The sequence below is a fragment of the Ammospiza caudacuta genome, chromosome 2 (assembly GCF_027887145.1).
Source record: "Ammospiza caudacuta isolate bAmmCau1 chromosome 2, bAmmCau1.pri, whole genome shotgun sequence".
Taxonomy (NCBI): domain Eukaryota; kingdom Metazoa; phylum Chordata; class Aves; order Passeriformes; family Passerellidae; genus Ammospiza; species Ammospiza caudacuta.
The window spans coordinates 117,159,195-117,178,117 of NC_080594.1; positions in this window are offsets into that span (position 1 = coordinate 117,159,195).

Sequence of the window (18,923 nt, forward strand, 5' to 3'; positions counted from 1 at the left end):
CACAATCCCATGTTTTTCACTGATATTTGCACAGTCCACTTGCACACATTGCTAGGTCTCCTAGCAATGACTTCACTTGGTTTGAAATGTGCATTAAATTTATACCCTGTAAACGACTTCACTTGGTTTGAAATGTGCATTAAATTTGTTCCCTGTAACTTGAACTGCTGAGAGCCCCAAAACAGCACGTGATGGGCACAGTTGGATGGCAACGTGCCTGAGAGGAACAGAGCTGTTGTGCAAGCACCAATTATAAGATTATAAAATAAAAGCCCTTCAGTAGCAAAACAGCCCAACGGAAATGTCACTGTTCAAACTTTTGATTTATTCATATAACGAGGCATGAAAGGGCACCTTCAACTCAGTTTTATGTTTAACTGTTAATATCCTTTATCTTGTTATGGTAATTCCTTGGGCAGCCAGACAGATATGAAAAACATGTTGCCTTCCTTATGGCTGATGGTGAAATTTTGTTCTCTAACAGCAGCCCACAAATAAAATTGCTGTATGTGTAAAATAATATGCAAAATTATTTTATTATAATGAGGCTTTTGCTTAACTTTGTGCCTAAACTGGGCTGCTAGGTGCTTTACCTTCTTAATCGAATGAATTTGGGCAGAAAATTGATCAGAAAGAAAAGCTCTGGAGACATTATATGCTAAAACAAGAAAGATCTGCTTAGGTCCTAAAAATATAATAGATAAAGGAAACATGGAGAAAAGGATTTACTATTTTCCCTGAAACTCAGATTAGGTTTTCCTCCTGTTACATTCCGCAGGTATGTCCTTGCACCAAGCTCTGCAAAGAGCTCCTGTCCATGTCTGTGGTACTCTCGTCTTCAAATTTATGTTCACTTCAATCCATTAATTCTTGGGTTGTTCTGTGCAGGGCCAGGAGTTGGACTCATTGAACCTTGTGGGTCCCTCCCAACTCAGAATATTCTGTGATTCAGTGAAAGGCAGGTCACTGAGTATCACCCATGGCTCATGGGAGGGTCAGTCAGCACTGGCTGCTCAGTTTGTGCAACTGAGTTTTCAGAATCTCCACCCCACAACCTCTCTGGGTCCCAGTCTGACCAGGGTCATGCTGATATTTCCTTTTTCTGGTGCCTACTCTCAGAGATTCCAATGTTTCAACCTGTGCCCATTGCCTCTTGTCCTTCTAAGGAGAACCTGGCTCCATCCTCTGCTACATGGCAGTGATAAATTCCCTTGTGCTGGGAATTTAAATTCTCTTCTGCAGCTTGAACAGTCCCAGCTCACCCTGACTCTTCTTATACATCCTGTGCTCCATCCCATTGACTGTTTTGGTGGCCCTGTGCTGGACTTTCTCCTAAAAATCCATATCTTGACTTGGGAGCCCCAAACTGGACCCAAGGCCTCACTAGAGCTGAACCATTTGCCATGGTCCTTCTGAACAGCGGCCCAGTGCACAGACTGCTTCCACAGTGGGAACTTTTATTGCTCCCTGTCCTGCTGTCCTGGTCATTAATAAAGGTTTAAACCACTGCTGGTCTGGATATTGATGCCCCAGGCACGTTGCTGGACTTTGGATCACTGAGGGGCTACAAACAATGCTCTGAGCCCAGCAGTCAGGCCAGCTTCCCGCCACCCTTATCACCCATTTATCCTGTCCATATCTCACCAGTTTGGCAATGAAGATATGGAAGGAAGCACTGTGAAAGGCCTTGCTGGAGTTTAGGATATGGTGTCCTCTTCTCTCCTTTCGTACAGAGAGCTTGTCATGCCATCTCTGAAAGTGTTCAGGCTGGAAGGGCACAGCCATCCCTGGGTACATCCATGTTAGCTCTTCCAAATCAACCTCTTGTCCTTCCTGCGCCTGCAAGTGGCTTCTTAAGAGGATTTGTTGTGTGACATCCCCAGGGACTGAGCTGGGGCTGACCATCCTCTACCTCCCCCAGCTGCTCCTTGCCCTTCCTCAGGCTGGGTGTTTTATTTGGCTTTTTCTGTCATCAGGAAGCTCACTGTGAATGACAGAGTGGCCTTGCAGTGATAGAGGCCACTTCCCCAGCTCCACAGATGCCTCCCATCGTCTTGTCTGTGGCTAATTAGCCCAAGCCCTCGTTAACTCTGTGTTCCCTGCCTGTGGTTTTGCTCCCACAGGCTCTGCTGAGGGACTCAGACTCCTGAAGGGCAGAGAACCAACCTGAGCAGTGATGAACCAGGCAAAAATGGCACTGAGCACCTCAGCCTCTTTTTTATTAGGCACGGGGTCCCAAGCCCCAGGCCAACATCTTCTTTAGCCTTCATTTCAGGGACATTTATTTTAAAGGAAGAGCTCTTGTCCCTCTCATCCTTTGCTAGATTCAGCTCCAGCTGAGCTTTGGTTTTGCCAACCATATCCCTGCATGCTCTGCAGTGCCTCGGGGCACCGACCAGGTGGCCTGTCCTTGCTTTCTCCTTCTGTGTATTCTCTTGGCTTTTTCTGGTATCTCTATCAATTAAGATCACCACACTAAAAATTCGAGCTTTAAAATATTTTACACAAGCACACCACTGCAACATCACACAGTCAATAGAACCTTTTCATCCCAAGTTCCAGCAGAAGTAAAGTTTTCTGATTTCTTTTCCCCATTTCATTTCTGATTAGCTCCCATCTTAATGGGATTTATTTTACTATTTCATTTATTTTATTTATTTTGTTTTAAAATATTATTTATTTTATTTTTTAATTGTATTTATTTTCAATTTTTAAAATAAATAATTTTATTATTTATTTTTAAATAAATACTTTTATTTAAATAAAACAATTTTATTTTAAAATAAAAATTATTATTTAATAATTAAAATTTAATTTTAATTAACTTTTAGTTAAAATTAATTTAAACTTTAATTTTAATTTTATTATTTTTAGTTCATGTCTTCATTTTCTCTAAGCCTCCTCATATCACCTCTCCCCTCAATGTTTTGCTGCAAATAAATCCTTGTATAATTGCATTGCCTTTAATTGGTTACCCCTGGGGTTAATTTCATCTGGTTTCCAACAATATGAATTTACTACATTTAGCTGAATACATAATTAATATTAATAAACATAATTTTTATTAATAAACATAAATTTTTAAAAGCTTGTGGTGCTATCCAGTCTGATAAGTCTTTGCCAGCTGCTTTCTAACTATATAATTATTATTCTTCAGTATAGTTACTTGTGTAAGCTTTGCATTTTGGCCCTATAATTTTAGAATTTCTGAACGTGTTACTGAAGGCAGGTTTTGGAGGAGGCAGAAGGATAAAGTTCAACCTCCTCTTCTCAGAATCTCACTTCACTGTTCTCTCACACACACCCATAAAACAATTCAAAATCTCTCCTTCCACTGTGGCCTGCAGTTATTATTCTGACGCTGTGATTCATTCAGTTCATTCATGCAACAGCATGCACATGCATTTGAGATGTAAATATATTAATCCTATAAAAACTATTGCTTGATAATCTAAGGACTTATGGCCAAACAAAGGATCTGCAGTAATAGGAGTGGTAATAAGCACTGTACTTTGGGCATACAGCTTCATTTTCAAAGAACCATAAATACCGTGTGTAACAACAAAAGAAAAAGTGAATAATGAATGAGAAAGTTCACACCTCTTGCTGTCATTTTGATCATTAATTTTTATTTACTATCAGGAGTTAGGTGGAGGCAAACCCACATACTTTCATCCTTTCAATTTTCTTTCTGGCATTAAATATATTATTTATATTTATGCACAAAAGCTCTTTCACTAAATAGTATTGAGCAATTAGAACAGCAAAAACTTTTACACTGAACCCACGGACTTTATTTTCCCTTCAGAAATCTGGATCTATGTGTCTACTTCTGTATCTATCTAGGATTCAAACATGCAAATATTTTCTCCTCTCTACAGCCCTTTTTCATATTCAGTAAAACAACTGACTTAACTTTTTTCTAAATGGCTTTCCAGTTTCATTTTTTGAAACCTTTTGTACCTTAGGTAAATCTTAGTACTGGAAAGTCAAACAAACAAGAAATAAATTTTAGTGAGAAAAAATTGAGAAAATCCTATGGAGTTTGTTTCAATATTTATTGAAATGAATGAATGAACTAAATGAAATTAAAAAGTTTACATTTTCCAATTATCTAATCGGGTTTTGAATTAAATTTGACTTTCTGAAGTCCCTGTTTTGAGAGCTGAATCAATCTTAAGGATTTTGACTAGAAAACAAAGGGGAGAAGGGAAAAGATACATGAAGCTGAAGTTCTTAACTTTGTAAATGATATTTCACCTTCTAGCACTTAAGATACTTTTCTGAGAGTACTAAAATCTTACAAGTAGCCTGGTTTGTTTTTTTGTTTTGTTTTTTTGTTTGTTTGGTTTTTTAAATTTTTGTTTGTTTTGTTTTTTCTTGTTGGTTTTTTGTTTGTTTGGATTTTTTTGTTTGTTTTTTTATTTTTTTTATTATGACTTTAATTAAGCTGTGTCTGCCCCTGCTCATTAGTACAGAATCATCGAGGCTGGGAGATAGCAGTGAGATTTTCCAGTCCTGCTGCCAGCCCAGAGTTTGGGGAAAGTTTGGAAAAGTTTGGGAAGTGGCACCACAAGAACCTCATGAGGTTCAACAAGGCCAAGTGCTGCACCTGGGATGGGACATTTGGGAATCATGGAACCACAGGATCCTCAAGGACCATCAACCCCCTAAAATCACACCTAAAACATGTCCCAAAGTGCCACATCCTCCTGAACATTCCAGCAGTGATTCACTGCGTCCTTAACAGGGATTTTGCTCTGTGCACCTTGGATTTTTGGGTATTTTCAGCATCTAAAGGGCACAGCACTCACCCCAAGCTCCACAAAACTCATCCCACCTCCCCTTTCCCGTCAGAGGAATGTCTGGCTCCGTATCTATGCCATGCAAAAACTCCCCAGGCTGGAAAGCAGAGGGCTCTGCAGGCTCACTGGATTGTCCCCTGCATTTCCAGCCCAGAAGGGCTGTCCCAGTGCAGCCCCAGCCAGGGGCCAGAATTTACCCTCAGAAATTTCACTTCTCAGAGCCAGCAGCCCTGGCCACGTTGCAGGTATTACCTGTACTTCACCTGTGTTGCAATCAAGGGCAAAAATGCTCCTTTGCAATCCTAAACTTGTGCTTTTAGGCAAGATGTTCCACCAGATTAAGTGCAGGAGGAAAGGGTCAGTTATAAACTATGCATGCTTGTCCTCACTGAGCTATGTAAGGTCAGCCTTTGCTGATAAGGGTGAAGATACACTGTATTCCTTTAAAAATGGGGTGCCTTATGAAGAAATAAACTGGATTTCAAAGGAACTGGCTGCTGCCATTTATTTTTCAGAGCAGTCATTGCTGTCATTTCAGCACAGTCTGTGAGAAGCTGCGTGCTCACTGCAGTTATATAGTTGATCATTTGAATAATCTCTAAGATTTAATATTAAAATGTTGTTATATAATGACCAGAATGGACTTGGCAGAAGTTCACAACAAAATGCCAGTGAAGAGGGTTCTGAAACCCCCTCTCTTCTGGACATCACACTCAGAGAGAAGGTTTCCCCTTTCTCTTGTGTTGTTTTTGTGTTTTTTTTAATGGAATTATATTTTTAGAGGGGCCAGAATGGAGCAATCATCTTGTAAATTTAAGATCAGGAAAGCATGTCAGGAAGAGAAAGAGGTGGGTCAAAAGAGGAGGAAATTGAACTGTTCTGTGGTGGTTTTGTTGAAAAAGCCAGGAGGCGGATGTGGGTCACACAGAAATGAGGGAGGTGTTCAGGTCAGCAAGCAGCTCATGTCCACATCCAGGCAACTCCTGCCAGCATCTCTCAAGTTCTCTTAACATGACCAAAAAACCTCCTTTCTAAGGGATGAATGACACTAAAAACCCCAAAGAACCAAAGTGATGAAGGCATCAGTGGTACCATGCTGTCCTGGCATCTCACACCCCGGACAGAATTGTCTGAGGAAAACCTTTACAAGAGGGTGTCCTGCAACCTTATGTTTAGCAGAATAGGTAAGACATGCACAAAAGAGCTCACACTAGCTTTAGACTCACCAATTCCGTTTAAAAAAACCCCAAAAAACCCCAAAAAACAAGCAAAAAGGTCCAGCCAAAACCAAGAAAAAAATCCATCACAGGACACAAAATAACTGCTTTTCAGTTTGTTTCTCATGTAGCTTTACTGAAACAAGTTTTTCAAGTTGTCTTGAGGCTGCCTGTTTTATGCAATACACCATTAAATGTTTTTCATCTTGTTTTTTCAAAGTTCCTGCAAAGCCTGTTGCAACTGCCTGCCCCTTTGATGCTGATAGAGCCAGGCTGCCTCCCCAGGAATGTGTCTGCCCATCAGTCAGGCTCTGGAAAATTTTTGGAAGATTTTTTGTAGTCAACTCTTTATGTCTTCCACCTCTCAAACCATCCTGTGGGAGCCTTGTGTATTGTTTTGAGGTCCTAATTTCACTCTTGTATGTTGCTTTGGGGTCAGATGCTCTGGGACAAAACTAAACACATGCAGGAAGTGTCAGAGTCAGTAAGGCTCTTTCCTGAAAAAAAATATTTTATTTTTCCCTCCAAGATCTTGAAAGCTGTATTTTTTCTTTTTTTTTTTTTTTTTTTTTTTTTTTTTTTTTTGGCAGTGGTGTCCTCCATGGAGTCTGTCACTGCAGCTGTGAAAGGCAGCATGACGAGATGGACCATCCATGAATGTCCAGGGAAAAAAGAGGAATTTAGCTCCCTCTTTATCCTGAGGAAAGCTCCATCTTTATCCTGAGGAACTGGGCTTTAAACCAGAAAACTCCTTGAAAAAACACAGGTTGTGCTTGAGTCTTCCCTTCAGGAGATCTCAGATTTGGCTGTGGGTCTCTGCACACTGAACAGCACCTGTGAGGAGGAGAAGATCAGACAATCTCTTAAGTAAAATGAGGATCATGATGTACCTGAGCTTTCCCAGGCATTTCAGTAACTTCTGAAGTCAGGCCTGAGTGAATGTCAAGCTGGCACAAGGCACTGACATTCCTGAAGGACATGGAACAGCAAGGCCAAGGATGGAGGAGGATGCCAGCTCCAAGCTTGTTCTCAGACTGGGCACAGCTCTTAATTTCTGGACACGCTTCTTAAAAAGCTCAGGGGCTTTACAGTCTGTGCTTTCCTGGGTGCACTCCTAAAAGCCTTGGCAAAGGTTTCACACAAGGACAGAGAGTTCTCTGTGTGCACCAGGAAGGAGAACCAGCTCCTTCTTGATTTGGCATGGGTTTTCACTCCTGAATAGCTGCTCTGTTTTCTTTTTCCAGGCAAGGTTTCAATGGGACACATCAGATATTTGGCAGAGTGCTTTAAAGCTCAGTCTTGGGAGGAATGGGTTAAAAAGCAGAGACTGGAGGAGGGTTGTAAATCAGCCCAGGTGACCTTGCAGCTGGAATAACCCTTGATAAGCCTGTGCAAACAGCAGGGCCAGAGATCCCCTGGCATGGGCACCAGTTTAACAATTTCTGTGTCTCCTCTTGGTTGCCTCTGCTTTGGGGATCCCCTGCTGACAGAGGTAATGGAGATCAGTTTATTACTTGGGTTTTATCATAAATTTGTGGCTATTTGTGGTTGTTCTGGCTGCCTGCCTGTGCTGACTCACACACACACCCTGGAGCTGACAGAACCCTGCCTGCACCATGCCAGGCATTGGGAAAGCTCTGGATTTCAGGTTTAACATCCACCTGACTCTGAGTTCTTCCACAGCACCTCCATTGGCTAAACCAAGGCTTTTTACAGATCTACCAGCTTCTGAACATACCTGAATCCCCTTTGGTGCAAACTCCTACCACAGATGTTATAGATGGATAATGAGATGATTGGCTCTCACAACTAAAAGATAACTGTTGTGTGAATATTAAAAAAAGCTTTAGTGATGTATAGTTATGTTATTGTGGTTTAGATGTCCTCTGTTCTCCCCACAGTTCCCTTTCCACCTGTATTGTTGCCATCACACAGCCTGGGCTGTCCAGGACAGGTACAAAGAAGCTGCACAGGTGTCCCTTGCATGGGGCAGCTGGGAATGGAAAAGCTTGGGGGTGCTCAGGGGGTGAGCATGGCAACAGCTGAGCTCCAATCCAGTGACAAGAAAGCAGTTTGCACTGATAAATGGCACAGAAGAGCTGCCTGACAGACTTTGGGAGGGGCCAGGGCTGGCTGATGCAGCCCCCAGGGGTATAAAAGCCTGAGCATCCACCTTGAAGATGAACTGGGGATGTGGTGTGCATGAGGGGCTGTTCCCAGCACTGCAGCTTTTTCCTTATGTAGTCCTTTGTTGTATCTTTGTTAAGCTTTAATAAACCTTTTTAAATTTTCAAAATGAGGAATTGTTTCTCACAGGTGTGTTTCTGTTAATGACAAACCCTCCTGGGGAGGAATCCCATGGAAGCCTGTGCCATTTCCTAGCATCATTTGCAGCTGTCCACTGTGCACCTCAAACTCCTTTCAGCAAATATTTTATAGTTCAGTGAAAACACCCTGCTCACCCAGAACTTGTGGGTGGCAGCCAATCACCCTGGGTGGCTCAGCCAGGTGGCTTTGTGCACTCCATGCAGAACCCAGGAGGGAAAATCAAGCTTCTGATCCATAACCCCAGTAGACAATAGTCTCAATAGAAGGTAATTTGCAACTGCTCTGCTCCCAGGGGACAGAAATAGTGGCCTGGGAACAGCATGTGCTGTGTGAGGACTGGAGTGTTATGCCTAAGTAAAAGTGCATTTCCACATTGTTCCTTCCAGGGACTTCAAGGGATGCCCACATTCAGGAGGTAACTCCAGACAGCCTAAGCATCAGTGTTCTTGTGGACACTTAACCAGAGACGAAAACACAAGAGAGAACCTCAAAAGCATCAGAGTGAAATCAGGGTGCCTCAATGTATTTTTGTTTTGTCCCTAAAGACCCATGCCTTCCACAGCTGCTCCTCTGCTCTGCAATTTCATGCTCTGTAACCATTTTTCTCTGAAGCCAAGCCAGCCCCTTCTTTATCTATCACAGCATCCCTTTTTCTGAATGTCACACCAAAAAAATTGTCTTCTCGCAGGTTTTAAACCAATCTGTGTCCAAGCAAGTCTCTAACCTCCTGCTGTTAAGGGAGATTCAAACTTTCAGGCACCTCTGAGAGGGATGCAGGTTTCCTTTTTAGCCTTTTATTATTTTCACTTTCCTTTTATTCAGGATGGGTGGGACATCTCTCTGAGCAGGACAGCAGTGTTATGGGTGGAAGCCCACTGCTTTCTTTTAAAAATGAGAGCAAGCTCCTGGTACTGAAGTGATTTCAGCATTTATTATAATAAAAAGAGAGGCCCAAAGTGTGAGGGCCCGCAGGCCGAGCCGGAGCATTCCCGTCGCTGGGGCTGCTCAGCAGTGATGGCCCCGATATTCCAGATGGAGCTGCACACATTCAGTGGGTCAGAAACCCCTTTTTATCCTGGTTTTTGTTCCTCTGGATTTGTTTCTTTTTGGATCCTTCATTTGCATGAAGGTTTAAGGCACTTGATTGTCCCATTACAGTTCTGTGCAGGCTGGCTGGTGGTACCCTTGAGTACCATATTTCTTATACCTGCCCTTTTAACCCCTTTTACAATATAATAACCAAACTGACAGTACATGCTTAACGGTCTATCAATTACTTTACAACAGTTTCTAACCTATATTTAACGCTTTTGCTTTTCAGTTTGTCCTGGTTTAGGGCAAACTTGGGAGAAAACCTCCACATGACCCCTCACCCCCAACCGGTTTGGGAAGTATTCCTCAGAGAGTAGTGGAAAGAATCTGTTTATTTAAGAGGCACAGCACCTCCCAGCACACAAAATGAACAATACAGGATGACACCACTCTTTCACTGCTCTGAAAAAGATGACAAATTCAGAAAGTCTCTCTTGGGGGTGGTTGCTCTGTTCTCAGTCCCTCCGGCGCTGGGGCAGCTGCTGCCCAGAGTAGGCCCCGCTGGGCCACAGGGTGCAAACTCTCGGTGTTCCCAGGGCCCAGCCCGGAGCAGGCTCCAGTAGTTCCAGAAAAGGGAAAGGAAAAACAGTCCAGGGGAAAATTCTGACTGCTTAGCTAAATTAACCAATGAGCAGAAGCAAAAAGCATTCCCATCCATAAGATGATCCAGCATAAACACAACACACAAGCATCATAACGTCACCCCAGAACACAGTTTTAGCTCTGGGTGCATTTTGTGCACAACAGCATCCCCAAGAACGGGCACACAACTTCAGGGGTGCTTCACAGGACTGCTCACCTTCTGCACTGGGCCACGGGATGTCCCCAGGGCAAGAGGATTGTCCCTTGTGACCGTGTTCACAGGGGTCTCAGGTTGAGGGAAGAGACAAGGATTTGACTCCATGTTTCAGAAGGCTTATTATTTTATTATATTACATTAAAACTATACTAAAAGAATAAAAGAAAGGATTTCATCAGAAGGCTAGCTAAGAATAGAAGAGCAAGGAATGATAACAAAGGCTCTGTCTTGGACTCTCTGTCCAAGCCAGTTGGGCTGTGATTGACCATTAATTAGAAACAATTACTTGAGACCAATCACAGAAGAACCTGTTGCATTCCACAGCAGCAGATAATCATTGTTTACATTTTGTTCCTGAGGCCTCTCAGCTTCTCAGGAGGAAAAATCCTAAGGAAAGGATTTTTCTTAAAAGATGTCTGCGACAGTTCCTCTCTCACAAGACAAGCTGGCTGAAATAATTTCTGCTCTCCTGCTTTCCTCCTGCAGAAGGGAGCACCTGAAGCAGCTGTTAAGGGATTATTGCTGCTGCTCCCAGAGCCCTTTGAGGATGAATCTGTGCAGAAACAGCAGCATTAGGATTCCCCGTTCACATGCAAATAGGTGAAATCTCACCACAGGCAAACCCTGCTGTTCTTGCCCCGTTCAGAGTCTGACAAACAGCCTGACCTCCTGTCGGAACCCAGGAAATTCCTCTGGCTGCCCTGGAGGACTCCAGCATCTGCCCGGGGGCTCAGAGACCTTAGCACAGAGCCCAAGACCCCTGTGTCTTTGATTTAGCCCTTGGAAAAAACAATTACCAACCTTATATGAAGAATTACAAGCCACGACAGTTTAAGTAGAATGATAGTGAATTTATCATGGGGTGAAAAATAGATTTTTTGGGGTTTTTAGAATGGGGGTTCAGGGGGCAAGATGGAGGAATCTGGGCATGTCCAGCCTTTCTCCTTCTTCTTCTTGTCCTCCATCTTCTGCTGTGATAGTGGCACTTTTAGATTGGTTTAGAGTAGAAGCTCATTGTATAACATAGGTGATAGGTATTGGAAAGTAATTGTAAATATTGTACACGTAGTTTTTAGTATAAAAAGATAACAGCAACCCGGGGACAGGCAGAGTGCCTGGAATGTCTTGTTGAGCAGACCTCAGCTGGACAGGAGAAAAAAAATTATAGATAAGATACAATAAACAACCTTGAGACCGAGATCTGAAGAGTTCTGACTCCTTCTTGGAGCACCAGGCTGGGAGAAGACTTTCTAACATATCTTGGGGTCACTCTGAGCAGCTAAAGTCCCACCTAGGTAAGAGTGAAGGCTGCACCTCCTGCAGCATCCTCACACGTGCTACAATTTCAGATTACATCAAATTTACCTTCTCTGGGTGCACAGGATGCAGGAAACCCAGTGGCCTCCTGGGAATCCTTTTATAAGTGACAAACTCTGATTGCTTGAGGTCAAGCAGTTTGTGCTGATGAAATGACTCATGGGCATCTGGGCTGATTTGTCACCTTTAGCATATCTAAAAAATTCCAAGTCTTCTCAGAAAGGGATCAAACAAGTGCTGAAGTACAGACTGCTCTCCTGAATTGTTAGCTCCAAGTCTGCCTTTCTGGGGCGTGCAATGGGATGCTAAAATCTGGCTATTTTGTGAATTTTTTGCCTTAAGGTCTTCTCACAGTTGCCAGCACTTAAAGGGTGATTTCCTTTCTGATTCTCTGTAAGGATCCTCTGTTCTCTGTAAGGATATCCTGAAAATCATATTTTTTGTGTGGAATCCCATAGTTCTTATTTAAAGTGTAGTCACTATTAAAAGACTGTGTATTGACTAGGCTTTTCCAACAAATCTGACTGGTATCAAAATGCACAAACTTAGGATAACTTAAGTTATCCTTAAGTTAACACTAACAGGATAATTTATAGGATAACACTTAGAGGATAACTTTAAATAAGAGGGTTATTTTGTATTAAAAAGCTGTAGGAAAAAAAAAAAAACATTAAAACCCATCCAAATGCTGCCAACATCCACGACATGCACTCTGCAGAGGTGTCCACCTTGGCTGTCCTGCTGCTCTTCGAGGGATTATCCATCCCACAGCCTGGGAATTGTTATTTTCCAAGGTCTGCATTACATGTGTTTACCAGCTGAGCCTCCCAGCTTTGGCACTGGTGCTCCTGATAAGCCAGGCTCCCTTGGGAAGGGGCAGGGGACACAAGCACCGAGCTCTTGCATCACTCCTGAGCAGGAATCTGGAGTTACAAACTCTCTCTGCCACTTCAGCCGGTTCAAGAAGAGGTGAACTCCTTGGTTTTGTACCACAGGCACCTTGCAGCTGTGGTCAAAGGTGTGGAAATCCTCTTTATCCGGTTCAGTAGGACTAAATTCACAGGGAGCAGGGGCAGAGGATTGTTTTGTTTTGAAGATACAAGAAGGGCAGAGAAAGATAAAACACAGTAAAGGTTTCATGACTGCGTAGTTAATATAACAGCTGCCACATGTATAGGCATGAGCAGAAATTACAAAACCAGGGCCATAAATAAAGGGAAAAAAGAAAGGAAAATTTAAAAAATAAATTGTAATGTGCCTTCCTCAAAATCAGGACAGGATGATCCTGAAATAGACTTTAAAAAATAAAACAGGGAATGGAAATACAACTGCCCCACAACAAATACAGCTTGTTGTGCATTAGGCAGCATGTAGCAGCAAAAAAAAGGTGGCAAAATAAAATAAAGTCCCTGACTAAAAACACATGTTCATAAAATTAACTATCAGTGGGTTAGCTTCACTTACCTGGCTTCCATTCATGCCATCCATTCTTTATTTTTTCCTTCAAAACCTGCCCACATAGACAACAAGATAATCAGCATTTTGCAATGACCCACCTGACTAATTAGTGATAGCGGTAAAATGTTAAGATCTATAGCAGAGGCTTTGTCAGCTTTGGGTATTTGTGAAAATCCCCATTTCTTAGGGCCATTTTCCACAGTGCCCATGCAACATTGTTGAGTGGTTTTTATTGCACCTGCACTTTGAGCAGTTCCATGTACAGCAGCACTGCAGATGCCAGCCCTGGCTGGTATTTATGAGACTGTTGCCGTTGTGCACACAGAAATATTTAAGAGAACAGGTCCACCACCAACAGAAACTCGTCTCAGCCAGCTTGTACTCCTTTCCCAGGATGGGTTCAAATTACCTTCTGAAAATTACTCACCTGCTGCTCCTACAGGAGGCTGATGACCAATGTCCAACCAACCCCAGAGAAAACAAACACTTCCAGCTAACTGCTTTTAGCTTCCTGTGAAGCTTTGGTATCTTTCAGTGTGGCTGGGTTTTGATAACAAAAGAGATCTATGAACTAAAAAATCTAGAAATCAATTTGGTTAACCTAGCATGGGAATTTCCTTTTGGAAAATTTACTTGTTTAATTACAAAGTGTTGGAAATGAGGTAGAGGTTGAATTAAAGCATCAGTCTTTCACCTCTTAGAGGAAAACTCTAATGCCACAGCTCTTGTTGCTGACCAGAAAGGATTTCCTTCCTTGTGCCACCTTCTCTAAAGAGAAGAAGTATTTTGGCTTTATTTGTGCCTTCAAACACAAGGCTTCTTTCCACAGGCAGCAGGCAAGCAAACAAATTCTTTCTTAAGCAATTCAAGGAGCCACTGAGGCAGAATAAAGAGAGAATCAGACCTAAATTAAGACTGATGAAGTCAGACACATTTTAGTCATTAATGAGGAAAATGCAGCAAGGGTGACAAGAGTGTGACATCCTACTACAAGTTAATAATTTTTATACCAAGACATGGAAGACTGGCAACTGTGATTCAGAAATAATTCCAGAAATCACCAGTTTTTCTCCACTTGAAACTATATTCATAGTGCAAATAGGTATTTCATTGAGTCACTTCAGTTAAAATCAAGAAGAAAGGTAAAATAAAATAATTGAAACTATTGGAATCAAGGTGAAAAATCTTGCCTTAGTCACAAACAAAGTTGTCTTGTCAAAAGTTATGGACAACACATTTGGCTGCTTCCATGGAAAGCACAGCTCCCTGAAAACTGCAGAAGCAAACAGCACTTTCTCATAATCACAATTTAATATATTTGTCCCTAAGTGAATTACTGGCTTGCTGCAGAATATAAACAGATGAAACTGAGCTGCATTTTTCCTCCTTTATAACCTGCCTGATCCAATGAAGTGGATCAGTGCATAGTTGGTGACCAATCAGTGATTTACAGTTTTCTGATTTCATCTGCTCCATTTATCACGGAATTAAAACAATGTCCAATTGTTGATAATAATCAAGTACTTTTATACCTGGTGCAGGAACAGGCCATAAAAGCTTGTCTATCTGCAGGTAAATATAAAGAGGACACTTTATTGTTACCCTTTTATAACAGGTCAATCAACAAGTCTCCAAGCATTTTACAAATATTTGGTTTAATGTGAATATAGCTGTTCTCCTCCTGACATTGAATACCATTAATTCCTTTTTGCACAGTAGGAAATGCAGGCAGATAGAAACTGCAGCAAATCTAGAGCTGAACTGGTATGGAAAGTGGAAAAAAATCCCCTGTCTTTATTATTCAGACAAACAAAAGGCAATTCTTTTCAGATGGGATTTATCGCTGGGTATCTCATGCAGGTATTCAGAAAATTCAGCTGTTCAAAAGGTCTTGTTCATTTTATAAAAATTTATCTAGGATAGAATTATTACCAAATAAATGAAAAACCACTGATCTTTTGGGGGCTTTAGAAAATAAGGGTTTTTTTAAAATATGAGATGGCATGGTTAGCAGTCAACATTTAAAAAACATATTATGATTAAATGATCAGTTGAGAAAATCTGACTTCATTAAATCAATGTTAAATTGTCCAAGATTACATCCAAAACATAATTTTTGGTTTCTGATTCAGAAAAAAAACCACCGTAATTTAAGATTTATTGTGCTTTGTTTCTTTTTATTTTACTAATTTGTATTTTTTCTGTATGCATCAGGAAGACTAAATGTATTTGATTCTAATTTGTACTGAAACACAGTTCCTTCTCTGGTTGCTTGAAGCCAATCACATAAGAACTGAGTAGGTTTTCTTTTGCAAATAGAAAAAAATTAAAATGTTAATTTAAAATGCAGTTTTGACATTTCTTTCTATGAGAACAGTGAGATCATTCTGCATTGAAACTCCAAATTACTGATGCATTGTAGCTGTTTCAGACCAGGCTGGCATATGAGTAACTAAAACTTGGCTTAATTAGCTGAGCAGTTTGGATTTATTGCTGCTTTGTGCTGCAAGTGCAAGACAAAATAAACTATCAGATCAGTGAAAAAAAAACAACTCCCAAGTTTCAGGAAAAAATCATTCAATAAATGAAAATTGGCACTCAATTTCTGTGCCACAAAAGTAGGATTGTTTTAATGTGGATAGGAGGTCAAATTTGTAGGTCAAATTCTCTTCTGATATGGGAAAATGCAGCTGTATTTACATGATACACCCAGAAAAATCCAACAAAGAGCAAGGATTTGAATTTTTATTCTCTCTTGTTATACAGTAACAGAGGAGAAACCCATTGTAACAACACACACCTGAACTAAAGTGAAGGTCACTTATTATTCCTGCCTTCCCTCTGCGAGATAGCAAAGAATTTAATTTTGTAACTCTAAAACTTTGCCTCTGTACCAGAAAACTAAACTGGGAGAGGAAAGGTAAAAAAAAAATTAATTGAGAACTAAAAAGAGTCTGGACAATTTTATGGGTTTCCATCTGTGTGGGGCTTCAAAGTCTTACAATATTTTCCGAAAGGCAGGGAGAGAAGTGAGAATGTTCACGAGGACACACCTTTCTAATCTGCAGGCCCATGAGACCCTCTCCTGCTTCCCAGATAACAGAGTAATTGGTTTAAGTTGTTGTGTTTTTTCAGCATATTTAGTTAATACCCTGACAAAGAACCACCTTCTGCTTCATTCAGCAGCTGGAATAATAAAAATAAAGATTATATTTGAAGATGTTTGCCCATTTATCTTGATTTTCAGCTATACCTGCAGCAGGTAAATTTATATGTGTGGATTCCTGATAACACCAGCCAGATGCAAATGTACTTCCAAAGTCAACATACATTCAGTTTAAGCTTAGTTATTGAATGACTAATTATGTTTCCAGGTTTGGTGTAGTTTTATGGGTGAGTGGGTACCTGTAGTTTCTGTCAACCACTGAGATCTTTCATGGTATCAAGGGAAGGAAAAAAAACAAGGGAAGAAAAAAATTCAGAGGACAGCATATATTGAATATTGGTGAGGTTTTTTCCCCAGTTGTGGGTTTTAGCACCGGAATTCCCCGGAGATGGCTCTAATTGCAGCTCTATTGGAATGGTAAAAGGAAGTTTTGTGCTGTAATCCCAAAGTGTCAAGGGCAAGCTCACCCTGAGTGCTTGGAGTAACTACTGGATGTTTGGATTTGGGGAGACTTTATCTCCCCCTGCCCTGGGGTTCTGATTAGACACCTGAAACACAGGCAGAAATCAGAATACAAGGGAGCATTTGGCGAGTTGGGCATTAACCGAGTGGGAAATCGACTTTGACAAAGTGCCCTCAGAAACAAAGGGAGTTGTGACAAATTACCTCATTGTGGGCTTGGCAAACACGGGACAGGTCCCCAGTCTCCACTCTCGTGACCAGTGAGACACCATGGGGCTGAGTCTGGAGGTTTGGGGTGGATTTAGGGAAAGGTTCTTCCCCAGAGGGTGCTGGCACTGCCCAGGCTGCCCAGAGAATGGGCACAGCCCCGAGGCTGCCAGAGCTCCTTTGGACAGCACTGCCAGGGATGCCCAGGCTGGGATTTTGGGCAGGGACAGTAGCTGGACTGGATGATCCTGATGGGTCTCTTCCAACCGAGAATATTCCATGATCCTATAAAAGGGTGGGCAGAGCTACCTTATGGAACCTCGAGGAGGTGCCATAGGAAGCCAAAAACAACCAGGATGTAGAATGTAAGTGATGCCAGACACCAAAAAGGAGCATTTATTCATCAGTTTATTTATCAGTTTATGTATTTATTCAGCTGCTTGGCACCAGTCTGGGGAAAGGTTACCTTGCATTCCTGTGAAGAACCAAAGAACACATCCCAGCGTCCAGAAATACAGGGAAGGAAGTGATTTGCTAAGCATTTAACTTATTAATAACTTTTATGATCAATACCATTGAACTTATTCATATTTAAGTGCAATAAAGGTGTTTAGAGCAATTGCTGGGTCACACTGAAAGTCTCCACACCCTGAATTCTCAGCAGAAACCCCTGGGCTGCCCAGCAAGAGCACATCCCTGTCCTGGACACTGCCTGCTCCCAAAACATGCAGCCACTCAGAAAAACCAAACCCTGCCCTGATCTGTCCTTTAGAGATTGTTTGAAACCCATTAATAAAACGAATGCTCGGCACGATTTGAAACACGATTACGCTATCACGGAGCAATCTGGGATGAGATAAGAGGGACAGGAGCTCCACAGGGGAGGAGAAGCTGAACTGACCAGGCAGTTTCTGCTGCCAAGGGGAGGCACTGACCCCCTCTCCATCGCTGCCAGGCTCTCCTGTTCCTCTGACCTTTGTCAGCGAGCTGAGTTAACCTCGGGCAATATTAACCCAGGCTGGGGAAGAAAAAAAAAAAAAAAAAAAAAGGAAAAAAAAAAAAAGAAATAAAAGCTTTTACTACTCTAGAGCCCTGCAAGGCCTTTTAGTGAGCCAGATACCAACCAGGAGGGAGGGAATAACTGGGGGAAAGAGGGTGGGAATGCCTGTGCCCTGACCAGCTCAGCCTCTCCGAGAAGAAAAGGTGTTAACAGGGTAAATCAGCGAGCTGCTGGCGAGCGCCCAGACCTTCAAGGCTGTAACTCAAGCAGAGCTCCATTCATCTGAACCGAGCTGCTCTGGTGTTGTTTCCGAGCCTCCTAAAGGGTTTAGGAGCAGCACAAAGTGTTTTTTACCTCCTGCCCTGTTCTTCTTGTGACACCTGAATTGATGTGATACCTTCAATGTGGCTTCATACAGACAGACAGGAACCAGAATATATATTTTAAATCTCTCTCCTTATCTGTAGCCATGGTGCAAGACATTAGGGCAAATCCAAACTGAGCTCCAGGATATTCTAAACTCAAAAGAAATAGAATTTTGAATTCTAAGTTATTAGGTTATGAATTGAGAGAGAAATGAGACACCATCAGAACAGGAGTACATAACTTCCAAATGACTTTCAAAGAAAAAAAGATGTGAATTTCCAAAGAAAATAAGTGTGCAGCTTCTCTAGTAGAACTGAACAGATCTTGAGGGATTTTTTTTAATTCCATGATGCCAAGTAACAATTTGTGGGGTTATTTCCCTCCATTTAGGTAAGGAAACTTAACAGGGAAATCTTATGACCAGGTACCCTGCTTCAAACCTGAAGCATCACTAAGGTCTGAAGATCTTGCTGTAAATTAAAGACAAGGATGTGCCACACAGGTGGGCATGTTAGAGACCACAGAAGGTGACACTGCAGTGTTTTGGTTTGTCTGGGATGATTTTACCTTTTGCTTCAGGTGAAATTTGAGATAAAATTGCTGCAACTGAGTCCATACTGGAAAATGTCTGAATCTCACTGATTGCTTTTGGGTGCTCAGGAGCATTTTGCACCCAAAATGGTGCAATTTTAAAAAATAAGCTAAA